Raw genomic sequence first — 12,017 nt, 5'->3', positions numbered from 1 at the left:
AATATTTTAAAAAATAATACTGTGAATACAGCAACAAACTCATCATTTCCTTTCTTCTCTCTCCTCCTAAAATTGTTCTGTTTCCATCTGTGCTTTCCTACCCTTTCTTCCAAATTGTATTATTTCACAAATTTATAGTGTTGTCTGTGGGTTTAAAATGTGAGTTAAGTGCTCTCATCTACAACTTGCCTTTATCATTCATTATAGTTTTTCATAGGCATCCATCTTGGCTCAGGTACATCTACTTTATCCATCTTTACCATTTATATAGAATTCCATTCATGAATTACTCAGAGGTTTTTAACCTATTTGCCTGTGATATAAGTTGTTTTCCCAGTGTTTATGATTATGACTTTTTGAAACAAATATTCTTTAAATATTTCTTTGTGCATACATTGAGGGAATTTTGGGGGGAGGTACCAAGATGTTGATTGGTAGAAATGTCTTCAAATGGACTAGATATTGCCAAATTACTCTCACAAGTAATTGAACTGATTTACACCCCTTTCAGCTGTATAGATTTTCATTTTACCTTATTTTCACCAATAATTAGTGCTTTCAAATTTTCAAAATTGGTTAATTTGGTATAAAGTATAAAGTGACAGAGCATCATTGTTTGTTTGTTTTCCATTCATTCTCTGATTTTAGGTGAGGTTGAAAAATCTTCATATTTATATTGGTCATTTGAATTTTTCCTTCTGTGAGGTGCCTTCAAATCCTCTGTCCTTGTTGTTTCTTTTATTACTCATTTGAAAAGGTCTTTGGATCAATAATTATATGGATAATAGATACTTAAAAGGTATGTCATTTATTTACCTATGTTTGCTCTATTCCTGTTTAGTGATAATTTAACATGAACTTGATGAAAATCATACTCACAGTTTAAGATTCTAAGGTGACTTGAGGGTCCTGTTTCATGGGTATGAAATGTAAACTGTGAAAAGTACTATTTATTTCTTACACTTGCAGAAAAGACTATGCACAGCTGTGTTGGAAACAGTCCTATGGGAGATTGCAAAAGACCAGCTGAGGTCATCATTTTATCTCCCTGGAATTCCTGTTTTTTACACCTTAGGACAGACCTGATAGACAGAAAAACATTTCCACTAATGCTTTTTTTCTTCACTTGGAGGTTCTCTTTGGGCCCACAGAGTGCAAAATCTAACTTCTGTAGGAGGGTAAAAGTAGCGTAGAGCTCTTACATGGAAAACATAATCATCTTAGCAATTACATAGTTTCCAAAGGTATGGATGTTTGTGATTCAAGTCCTTTTTATATCTTCCAGATGTTTGAAAGTCAAAGCTATGGTTACATGTCTGCCTTTCCTGCCATCTCTTCTCCCATTGGTTACCTCCCTGCCTTTCTTCTGGCTAACCCTCATCAACACTCTCCTCATTACTTTCAGAGACGCTGTTTTATTCAGCTTTTTTACTGCTGTGACCAAAAGACCTGACAAAAACAATTTTAGAGAAGAAAAATTTATTTGGTGCTCATAGTTTCTGAGGCCTCCTGAGGTCCACAGACAGCTGACTGCATTGCTCTGGGCCTGAGGTGAGGCCGAATATCATGGTGAAAAGTTGTGGTGGAGGAAAGCATCTCAGGGCATGGTGATCAAGAAGTAGAGAGGGCACTCTGCTCATCAGAGACAAAATATGAACCCCAAAGTTATGCCCCCAGTGGCCTACCTTCTCCAGGGAATGTTGAGATGGGAAAGCAACTTAGAAGGAAATCTGTGATGGAGAGGGAGGCCAGACAGTTTTACAGAGGAAAAAGCCCCCGCTGCCTAGGTAGTTCTTAAGATTGTATTTCTGAGGCAGGTGTGGGGACCAAAAATGACTCACAGCTCAGATTCCACCAAGGACAGCATGGTAGCATTGTGGTTTGGATGGTTGAAGGAGTTAAACTCTTATTAAATGGGAAGAAAATGCTTCCCTGCAACTGGTCATCTCATCATAATGGTGGGTAATTGAGATTTTATTAAGCAGAAAGATTTTAACTTTCAAAGAAGGCATTGTTTGCAGCATTTGAATGTTCCAAACAGTTTATGGTTTACTACCTTCAAGCATAAACACCTCTTTAAAAAATTTACCCACTGGTAGTTTGCTCACTGTCAGGCACCTATTATCTGCCATTTGCCTGCCTCTCGCCTGTCCATCACCTGGCTTACACATATCCATCACCCAACGCCCAAGATTCACCTCCCAATCATCTGACAACAGTCAGCAAACTGATCACCGACCACCAGTGGAGCACCGGCTGCCTGCTGTTGCCTGGAAGTTCACTGTTAACAGTGCCTGCACATTGGATTACACGTGGCTGCAGTCATTTTGAGACAACAGCCAGGCCCCGTAGGACCCCTAGCCAGACTGACTGAGCTCCGTCTCCAGGATCCCTCAGCCTGACTGATCACTCCCTGCCTCTCAGGCCCTCACATCTACTGACTGCTCCCTGCTGCCAGGACCCCCAGAACAACTGACTGCGCCCTATCACTGGGACCCCAGACCGATTGCAACTGGCCTCCAGGATCCCACAACCACACCAAACACACCTGACCTCCAGGACCCATTCCTGACCAACCACATCCTGCCTCCAGGACCTCCTGCTGACCACAGCCACAACATGAGCTGCAGCTCCCCTTTTGCCAACACATTTTGAAGCTAGAGCAGTCATCTTGGATAATCCTGGAAGCCATAGCTCTGATCTTTAGGTGGGGCAAAATCCATCCTGAGACACCTGCTGAAGGCTTGAAGCTCATTGTCAGGTACCTCTCATGCATCAGGCTACTGAACTCTGGGAGGTTTCATTACTATATGACTGTTATACTGTAGAGTTTCTTTTTTCTCCTTATTGAAAATTCTTAACTTCTTATTTCTTTACTTCCTTGCTCTCTTTTCCTTTTGTTTAACTGTTCCCTCAGAGTCTTTTTCTCCCTATTTTGCATGCTAACATCCAATTTCTTTTGATTACACTCTCACTCTTTCTATTATCTAGATCTTCTGCATATTCTTTTCCTATCCCATAAACAGCCACATTCTACATACCTCTGCATCCACTTTGTCCTCCATTTGAAACTGCAAACCTTATTGCAAATCTGTTTGTTTTACTGAAGATAATGTGTGAACTCATTCTTATTATGATAATTTTGTTATTGTCCTCATAGGGGCTATTTGGTCTAATGTTGCATAGTGTCTGAATTGGGCACTGCTAATATTGATCTCCCCTTAAAGAAAGGGTTTTGGAAACCTATAGGGCCACTATAAGCCTATAGGGGGAAATCTGCAATACCCAAGATCTGCACTACTAGAGGGGAAGATACATAAACAACATGAAAAAACAAGGGAAGAAAAGGATCCAAACAAATCTAGATTCTATAGTAATAGAATCCAATGACAGTATGTTAGAAGAAATGTCAGAAAAGTACTTCAGATTATACATGATTAAGATGATTCGTGAAACAAATGATGAGATAAGAGAGCAAATGCAGGCAATGAATGATAATACCAATAAGCTGAAAGAGCAACTGCAGGAAGCAAAAGGTCATTTCAAAAAGAGAGAGATTCTCAAAGAACAACCAAATGGAAATCCTTGAAATGAAGGAGACAATATACCAAATAAAAAAACTCAATGTAAAGAATCACCAAAAGACCAGACCACTTGGAAGACAGAACCTCAGACAATGAAGACAAAATATTTAATCTTGAAAATAAAGTTGCCCAAACAGAGAAGATGATAAGAAATCATGAACAGAATCTCCAAGAACTATGGGACATCATGAAAAGACCAAATTTAAGAATTATTGGGATTGAGGAAGGCACAGAGATACAAACCAAAGGAATGAACAACCTATTCAAGGAAATAATATCAGAAAACTTCCCAAACCTGAAGAATGAAACGGAAAATCAAATACAAGAGGCTTACAGAACACTAAATGCACAAAATTACAACAGATCCACACCAAGGCGCATTATAATGAAAATGCCTAACATTCCAAATAAAGATAGGATTTTGAAGGCCATGAGAAAAAAGCATCAGATTACATATAGGGGGAGACCAAAACAGATAGCAGCCAAATTCTCAACCAAGACTCTAAAAGCTACAAGGGCCTGGAACAACATATTTCAAGCTCTGAAAGAACATGGTTGCCAACCAAGAATCTTATACCCAGCAAAACTAACCTTCAGATTAGAAGATGAAATGCAATCCTTCCATGATGAACAAAAGTTAAAAGAATTTACTAATAGAAAGCCTGCGCTATAGAATGTTCTCAACAAAATAGTCCATGAGGAGGAAATGAAAAACAACAATGTAGGTCAGCAAAGCGTGGAACTACCTTAGAAAAAAAACATTCGAAGGAGAAACCAAGCCAAATTAAAAACCAAAAATAAGTCAAATGCCTCAGAATACAAATCATATCTCAATAATAACCCTGAACATTAATGTCCTAAACTGATCAATCAAAAGACATAGACTGGCAGAATGGATAAAAAGAAAGACCCAACAATATGCTGCCTGCAAGATACTCATCTCATAGAAAAATACATCCACAGACTAAAGGTGAAAGGATGGGAAAAAACCTACCACACACATGGACTCAGTAAAAAAGCAGAGGTTTCCATGGTTGTATCAGATAAAGTGGACTTCAAGCCAAAATTAGTCAGAGGGGATAAAGAAGGACATTTCATACTGCTTAAGGGAACCATAAATCAGGAAGACATAACGATAGTAAATATATATGCCCCAAACAATTTTGCATCCCTGTACATCAAACAAACCCTTCTCAATTTCAGGAATCACATACACCACAACAAAATAATTTGGGTGACTTTAAAGCACTGCTGTCACCACTAGATAGACCTTCCAAACAAAAACCAACCAAAGAAACCATAGAACTCAATAACAATCCATAACCTAGACTTAATAGAAATATATAGAATATTCCATCCATCAAGGAGCAGATTCACTTTCTTCTCAGCAGCACATGGAACCTTCTCGAAAATAGACCATATGTTATGCCACAAAGCAGCCCTTAGGAAATGCAAAAATACAGAGATACTGCCTTGTGTTCTATCAGATCATAATGGACTGAGAGTAGAAATCAATGACAAAATAAAAAACAGAAATTACTCCAAAACCTGGAGACTAAATAATATGCTATTGAATGCAACACGGATAACAAAAAAAATCAGGGAGGAGATAAAAAAAATTCTTAGAGGTCAATGAAAATGACGATACAACATATCAAAATCTCTGGGACACTATGAATGCGGTACTAAGAAGAAAATTCATTGCATGGGGTGCATTCCAGAAAAGAAGGAAAAGTCAACACCTAAATGACCTAACATTACAGCTCAAAGCCCTAGAAAAAGAAGAACAGAATAACAGTAAAAGTAGTAGGAAATACGAAATAATTAATATCAGACCTGAAATCAATGAAATTGAAACAAAAGAAACAATTCTAAAAATTGACAAAACAAAAAGTTGGTTCTTTGAAAAAGTAAACAAAATAGAAAAACCCTTAGCCACACTAAGAAAGAGAAGAAGAGAGAAGACTGAAATTACTAAAATTCTTGATGAAAAAGGAAATATCACGACAGTCACCACTGAGATACAGAACATAATGAGAAGCTACTTTGAAAATCTGTATTCCAACAAAATAGAAGCTACTGAAGACATTGTCAAATTTCTAGAGACATATGCTCCTCCCAAACTCAACCAGGAGGACATACACAATTTAAACAGATCAATATCAAGCAATGAAATAGAAGAAGCCATTAAAAATCTACCATCCAAGAAAAGCCCAGGACCAGACGGATTCTCAGCCGAGTTCTACAAGACCTTGAAAGAAGAACTCAGTCCAATACTTCTCAAAGTATTCCAGAAACTAAAAAGGATGGTACCCTACCGAACTCATTCAATGAAGCTAATATCACCTTCATACCCAAACCAGGAGAAGACACATCAGGGAAAGAAAATTTTAGACCAATATCCTTGATGAATATAGATGCAAAGATCCTTAACAAAATATTGGCAAACCATATCCAAAACATATTAAGAAAATTGTGCACCACGATCAAGTGGGGTTCATCCCTGGAATGCAAGGATGGTTTAACATTCATAGATGAATAAACGTAATCCATCATGTCAATAGACTTAAGGATAAGAATCATATGGTTATTTCAATAGATGCAGAAAAAGCGTTTGACAAAATACAACACCCCTTCATGCTCAAAACACGAGAAAAAATAGGAATAGTAGGAACATACCTCAACATTGTAAAGGCTATTAATGCTAAGCCCATGGCCAACATCGTTCTTAATGGAGAAATATAAATAACTCAATCAACAAATGGACTAAGGATGTGAACAGACACTTCACAGAAGAAGATCTACAAGCAATCAACAAGCATATGAAAAAATGTTCACCATCTTTATTAAGAGAAATGCAAATCAAAACTGCACTAAGATTCCATCTCACCCCAATTAGAATGGCAATTATCAAGAATAAAAGCAACAATAGGTGTTGGAGAGGATATGTGGAAAAAGGTGCACTCATACATTGCTGGTACAGCTGCAAATTAGTGCAGCCACTCTAGAAAGCAGTGTGGAGATTCCTTAGAAAACTTGGAATGGACCCACTATTTGACCCAGCTATCCCACTCCTCAGCCTATATCCAAAGCACTTAAAATCAGCATACTACTGAGATACAGCCACATGAATGTTTATAGCTGCTCAATTCATGATAGCCAGACTGTGGAACCAACCTAGATGTCCTTCAATTGATGAATGGATAAAGAAACTGTGGTATATATATTTACAATGGAATATTACTCATCTATAAAAAAATAATAAAATCATGGCATTTGCAGGCAAATGGATGAAATTGGAGAATATCATGCTAAGTGAAATAAGCCAATCTCAAAAATCCAAGACTAATTATCTCACTGATAAGCGGATCATGACACATAATGGGGGCTGGGAGCGTGGCAAGAATGGAGGAAGGAGGGACTGTATAGAGGGAAAAGAGGCGTGAGAGAGGTGGGGGGGTTGAAGAAATAACAATGTATGAAACCTCATTACCCTATGTGAATGTATGATTACACAAATGGTATGCTGTTACTCCATGTACAAACAGAAACAATATGTATCACATTTGTGTACAATAAATATAATTTGAAAAAAAAAAAGAACTGGGGACGTGGCTCAGTAGTTTAAGCACCTCTGGATTCAATCCCTAGTACCAAAAACAGAACAAAAACAACAGAACAAAACAGAAAAAAGATTCACCCATTATATATAGGTGTCATTCTAATATATATGTTTTGTTATTCTGTCTTTCAAAGCAAAACATACTTATGTAATTTAATCTTTTCTTCCTGAGTCAAGACAATCATTATGCATTTTAGTTTTTATATCATGTCATAATATAGTAATGCTCTTGGAATCTATTAACATATAAATGTCTGCACCCACCTGTTTGACTCCCAGGTCTGCCTTTAAAGTTTTATTCTGTTTTCTCTCTTGCTTTTATTTGTCTTCTGATGTGCTGTCAAACATGTCACAAATATTTATAAAGTGAAAATAATTAGACTCTGAGTAAAGGCCTGTGGAGCTCTCTTTTTATAGTTCAATCATCTTCAGTCAAAACGTGTTGAGTGCCTAACATGTGGCAGCACGTTGCTAAGTGTTCAGAATATCAAGATGAATAAACCTTTGTCCCCAAGGACCCTGCATGCTGATGAATTATAAGTGTTCCTGTGGATAATAGGCCTGAAATTTCTTCTGTAAACTTTGAGACACCTGTTTTTGTGATTTGCCAAGAATTCTTTCTTGATCATGATTCTCAGCAGAATTTTTACTCTGTGGAGTTAATGCATAACAAACATTTCAAGAGTTGATAAGTTTCTTTCACATATTAAATAGTCATTATGTAAAAGAATGAGCAGAGAAAATGCTGAGAGGACTTGGAGGCTGTAAAATGACTTGAAAGGCTTTACAAGTCTTTCTACTGGCATGGTGTTTCAAGGTCCAAGTTTTGGACAGAATGCTTTTGGGAAACTGAACTTTAAGCTATCCTCTGTTCTAGACAAGGTCATGATATACAGTATTTCTAAACGCTAGAAAGACATAGGTATGCTATGGGACAGAAAGAGAAAACACATATGGTGGCAAGGTGAGGCTGGAGTTATGAATGCACTGTGCCCCTGGTCTGGAGGTAGACAGAGGTGGTCAGAGGTTTGACTCCTGAGGGTTGAAGCAGCATCTTACATTTGGAACTGAACTGGTCTCCTTGTATGAAACCAGAGGTGGTGTTGGAATGTCATGAAAAAGGCTCAAAAGAACCAGGATAACACATTTATCTTGCATGTGTCTTGGGTTTTTGTACAGCTGCTGGAAGGACAGCCTTGCAGCCAGAGCCCTTTGGCTGGATCAGAAATGTGTTGTTTTGTAGGACAGAAGCCCTCAGCTGACAGTAGAAGCTTAGTTCTGGAAGGTAACAGTTTCAGGGGACTGGAGAAAAGGAAAGTTAAAATTGTTAGCCAGAGAGGGAAGCAAACTGGTAAGGGGAAGTTGTACATCAACACTTCCTGCTTTGCTGGGAATTTTCCTGTTGTTGCACTGTAATCCTGACTATAGGAACACCATCAGTCCTGGGCAAATCAGGATGATAGGTGTCCCTAAACTCCCTCAACACTCAAAATAAATCTGAAAACTACAATCTTGTAGCATACAGGAAAAACAGGTGCCAAGAAAGTCAGTCAAAAAGATCAACAATCAGCACAAATGAAAAATGACTTTCATAATAAGCTTATTTCCAGAAATTAGTAAATGTTATATAAAAAAGTTAGAAAGTTATGTATTAAAGCAGATGAATATAGAAAAAAATCTTTGAGATATCCTGGAAATTAATTAAATGTATAAGCATGGACATTTAAAAATATTCTAGCTGGTAATTCATAGTAAAAATAAAATTTGTGAATGCAATGCTGTTAGTAAAGAATCAATACACAATGCTGTGCAGACTGATAAAATCTTAGAAGGGAAATAAGATAATAGAAAATGAATTGAAAAATTATCTGTGTATACACACACACACACATGCACACATACACACTCATATATTTGGTTAGGAGATAAGAGGGATGGTTGAGGGGAATTATACAAATGAATTATTGTGATATTTTTAATAATACCATAAAGACACAAGGCTTCAGATCAAAGGTGAGCACCACCAAATACTGAATGGATTACATGAAATAAATTCAGAAAGATTAATTGAAGTCACAGAGCATCAAGGATGTATTGAAATTTTTTTAATTATTAGAGAGAAAAGAGGAGGAAGCTAATGTTCTGTATCAAGCTAAACTGTAATTTGAGAGTAAGTATGAAATTGGGAATTTTTTTGATACCAGGGATTGAACCCATGGGTGCTGATCCACTGAGATACATCCTTAGCCCTTTATTTTACTTTATTTTTTATTGAGGCAGGATCTTGCTAAGTTGCTTAAGGCCTAAGTTGTTGGGGCTGGTTTTGAACTTGCTATCCTCCTGCCTCAACCTCCCAAGTCACTGAGATTACAGGTATGTGCCAGCACTCCTGGCTAATGAGCACATTTTTAAATGTGAAAAACACAAACCAAAACAAAAGCAAACATCAAAACCTAAGAGTGCATTCACCAATCATATTTCTTCATTGAGTTTACTACATAGGAATTCTATACCAAACTCAACTGTCATTTGATATTATCAATAGGACCATTTCAGTTGTGCCTGTACTAACAGAGTGCTCCACTCACCATCATTTGATGAAGATACCATATAAGAAGACTTTTCTTTTTTTTTTTCTATTTTTTTTTATTGTAAACAAATGGGATACATGTTGTTTCTCTGTTTGTACATGGCGTAAAGGCATACCATTTGTGTAATCATAAATTTACATAGAGTAATGTTGTTTGATTCATTGTTATTTTTTCCCTTCCCCCCACCCCTCCCACCCCTCTTTACCCTCTATACAGTACTTCCTTCCTCCATACTTGCCCCCCTCCCTAACCCTAACTCTAACCCTAACACTAACCCTTCTCTCCCCCCCATTATGTGTCATCCTCCACTTATTAGCGATATCATTCGTCCTTTGGCTTTTTGAGATTGGCTTATCTCACTTAGCATGATATTCTCCAATTTCATCCATTTGCCTGCAAATGCCATAATTTTATCATTCTTTATGGCTGAGTAATATTCCTAAGAAGACTTTTCTATAAAGAAACTATGAAGAAAGAAATTCATAAAATTATATTGGTAAATACTGACTATAAGAAAAAGCAGCGCGCGGGGCTTGGGCGGTGCTGAGGAGCTGAGGCCACCGCCAGCTCGACGCCGCGACTGTCCTGCAAGCGCAGCGTGGTGGAGCCGGCAGCTAGAGTACCGGAGCAGGAGCAGCAGCCCCGCTGCCATTCGCGGAGCCCAACCGAGCCGGCCATGGTGTTGTCAATGCCGCTGAAAGGGCTGAAGGAGGAGGACAAAGAGCCCCTCATCAAGCTCTTGGTGAAGGCTGGCAGTGACGGCGAAAGCACAGGAAACTGCCCCTTTTCCCAAAGGCTCTTCATGATCCTTTGGCTCAAAGGAGTCGTATTTAGTGTCACAACTGTTGACCGGAAAAGGAAGCCTGCAGGCCTGCAGACCTGCAGAACTTGGCTCCCGGGACCCACCCACCATTTATAACTTTCAACAGTGAAGTCAAAACGGATGTAAATAAGATTGAGGAATTTCTTGAAGAAGTCTTATGTCCTCCCAAGTACTTAAAGCTCTCACCAAAACACCCAGAATCAAATACTGCTGGAATGAACATCTTTGCCAAATTCTCTGCTTACATCAAGAATTCAAGGCCAGAGGCTAAAGAAGTGCTCGAGAGGGGACTCTTGAAAACACTGCAGAAACTGGACGAGTACCTGAATTCCCCACTTCCTGATGAAATCGATGAGAACAGCATGGAGGACATTAAGTTTTCCACATGTAAATTTCTGGATGGCAATGAAATGACATTAGCTGATTGCAACCTGCTGCCCAAGCTGCACATCGTCAAGGAGGTGGCCAAAAAATACCGCAACTTTGATATTCCCAAACGAATGACTGGCATCTGGAGATACCTAACCAATGCCTATAGTAGGGATGAGTTTACCACCACCTGTCCGAGCGATAAGGAGGTTGAAATAGCATACAGTGATGTCGCCAAAAGACTTACCAAATAAAACAGCACTTCTGAGAGATGTTTTCAGATCTTCCCCTAAGAATATGCTTTTCCTAACAGACTGCTCATCTTCCTATAAAGTAGAAATGTATTTTGCATGAACATGCAGTTATTCAAGGTTAGGATCAAGGATAGACAAGATATAGTAGTTATCTTAAAATATACACTCCTAAGCAGTATTATTCTAAGACCCTCTCACCCTGCCTACCTCCCTCCCAGTGTATCCTCCTCCTCTGACTTCAGGACACTCCATCACAGACCCTTCACTTGAGAGGCAGTTTGCCATCTCTCTGGAGTCCTCACCATTCTGTGTATAGATGGCAGAACTTTTGAGGTGCAATGTTTAGCTGTTAAAATAGTAGCCATGACATCAGTCAACCCCAACCTGGTGCATAATACAGGTACAGAAGAATTTATGTATTTTTTTGGCATTTTGTAGTATTTAGTAAGAGTATATTAAAGGATTGCTACTGTATCAGAAATACTCTTTCAGTTAGTCTATCCTAGATACATACTGAAAGATACCACCACCAGAGGAGGGCGCCTTCCACAGAAAGTCACTACAAATCCTGCTGTTCTTTCTAGACAGATTTTTAGTTTTGCCTGAAATCATTCATCCTTCATACAGATTGGATCATCTGACGCTATGTGGAAGGTGGAAGTTTAGAGGGAGGACTGGTATTCTCAAGGTCGCCAGCATTTTGTTCTTAGGAGGGAAACCAGTGGACGCCTGATACTCTGTGTTGTTAGTCATGTGTTTCGCCCAGTGCCATTC

The 12,017-nt window shown here is 38.5% G+C and overlaps 1 pseudogene across 1 annotated transcript; it reads left to right on the top strand.

The window, feature by feature from the left end:
• Window positions 1–10,473: 10,473 nt before the first annotated feature.
• Window positions 10,474–11,713, top strand: LOC306668465 (chloride intracellular channel protein 4-like; annotated as a pseudogene). Its single transcript has one exon. The product of its transcript is annotated as a chloride intracellular channel protein 4-like (transcript).
• The last annotated feature ends 304 nt before the right edge of the window (window positions 11,714–12,017 follow it).

Source organism: Sciurus vulgaris (genome assembly GCF_902686455.1).
Source record: "Sciurus vulgaris genome assembly, chromosome: 8".
Classification (NCBI taxonomy): domain Eukaryota; kingdom Metazoa; phylum Chordata; class Mammalia; order Rodentia; family Sciuridae; genus Sciurus; species Sciurus vulgaris.
Note: the sequence above shows the minus strand (reverse complement) of the source record. Positions and strands in the feature narration are given on the sequence as shown.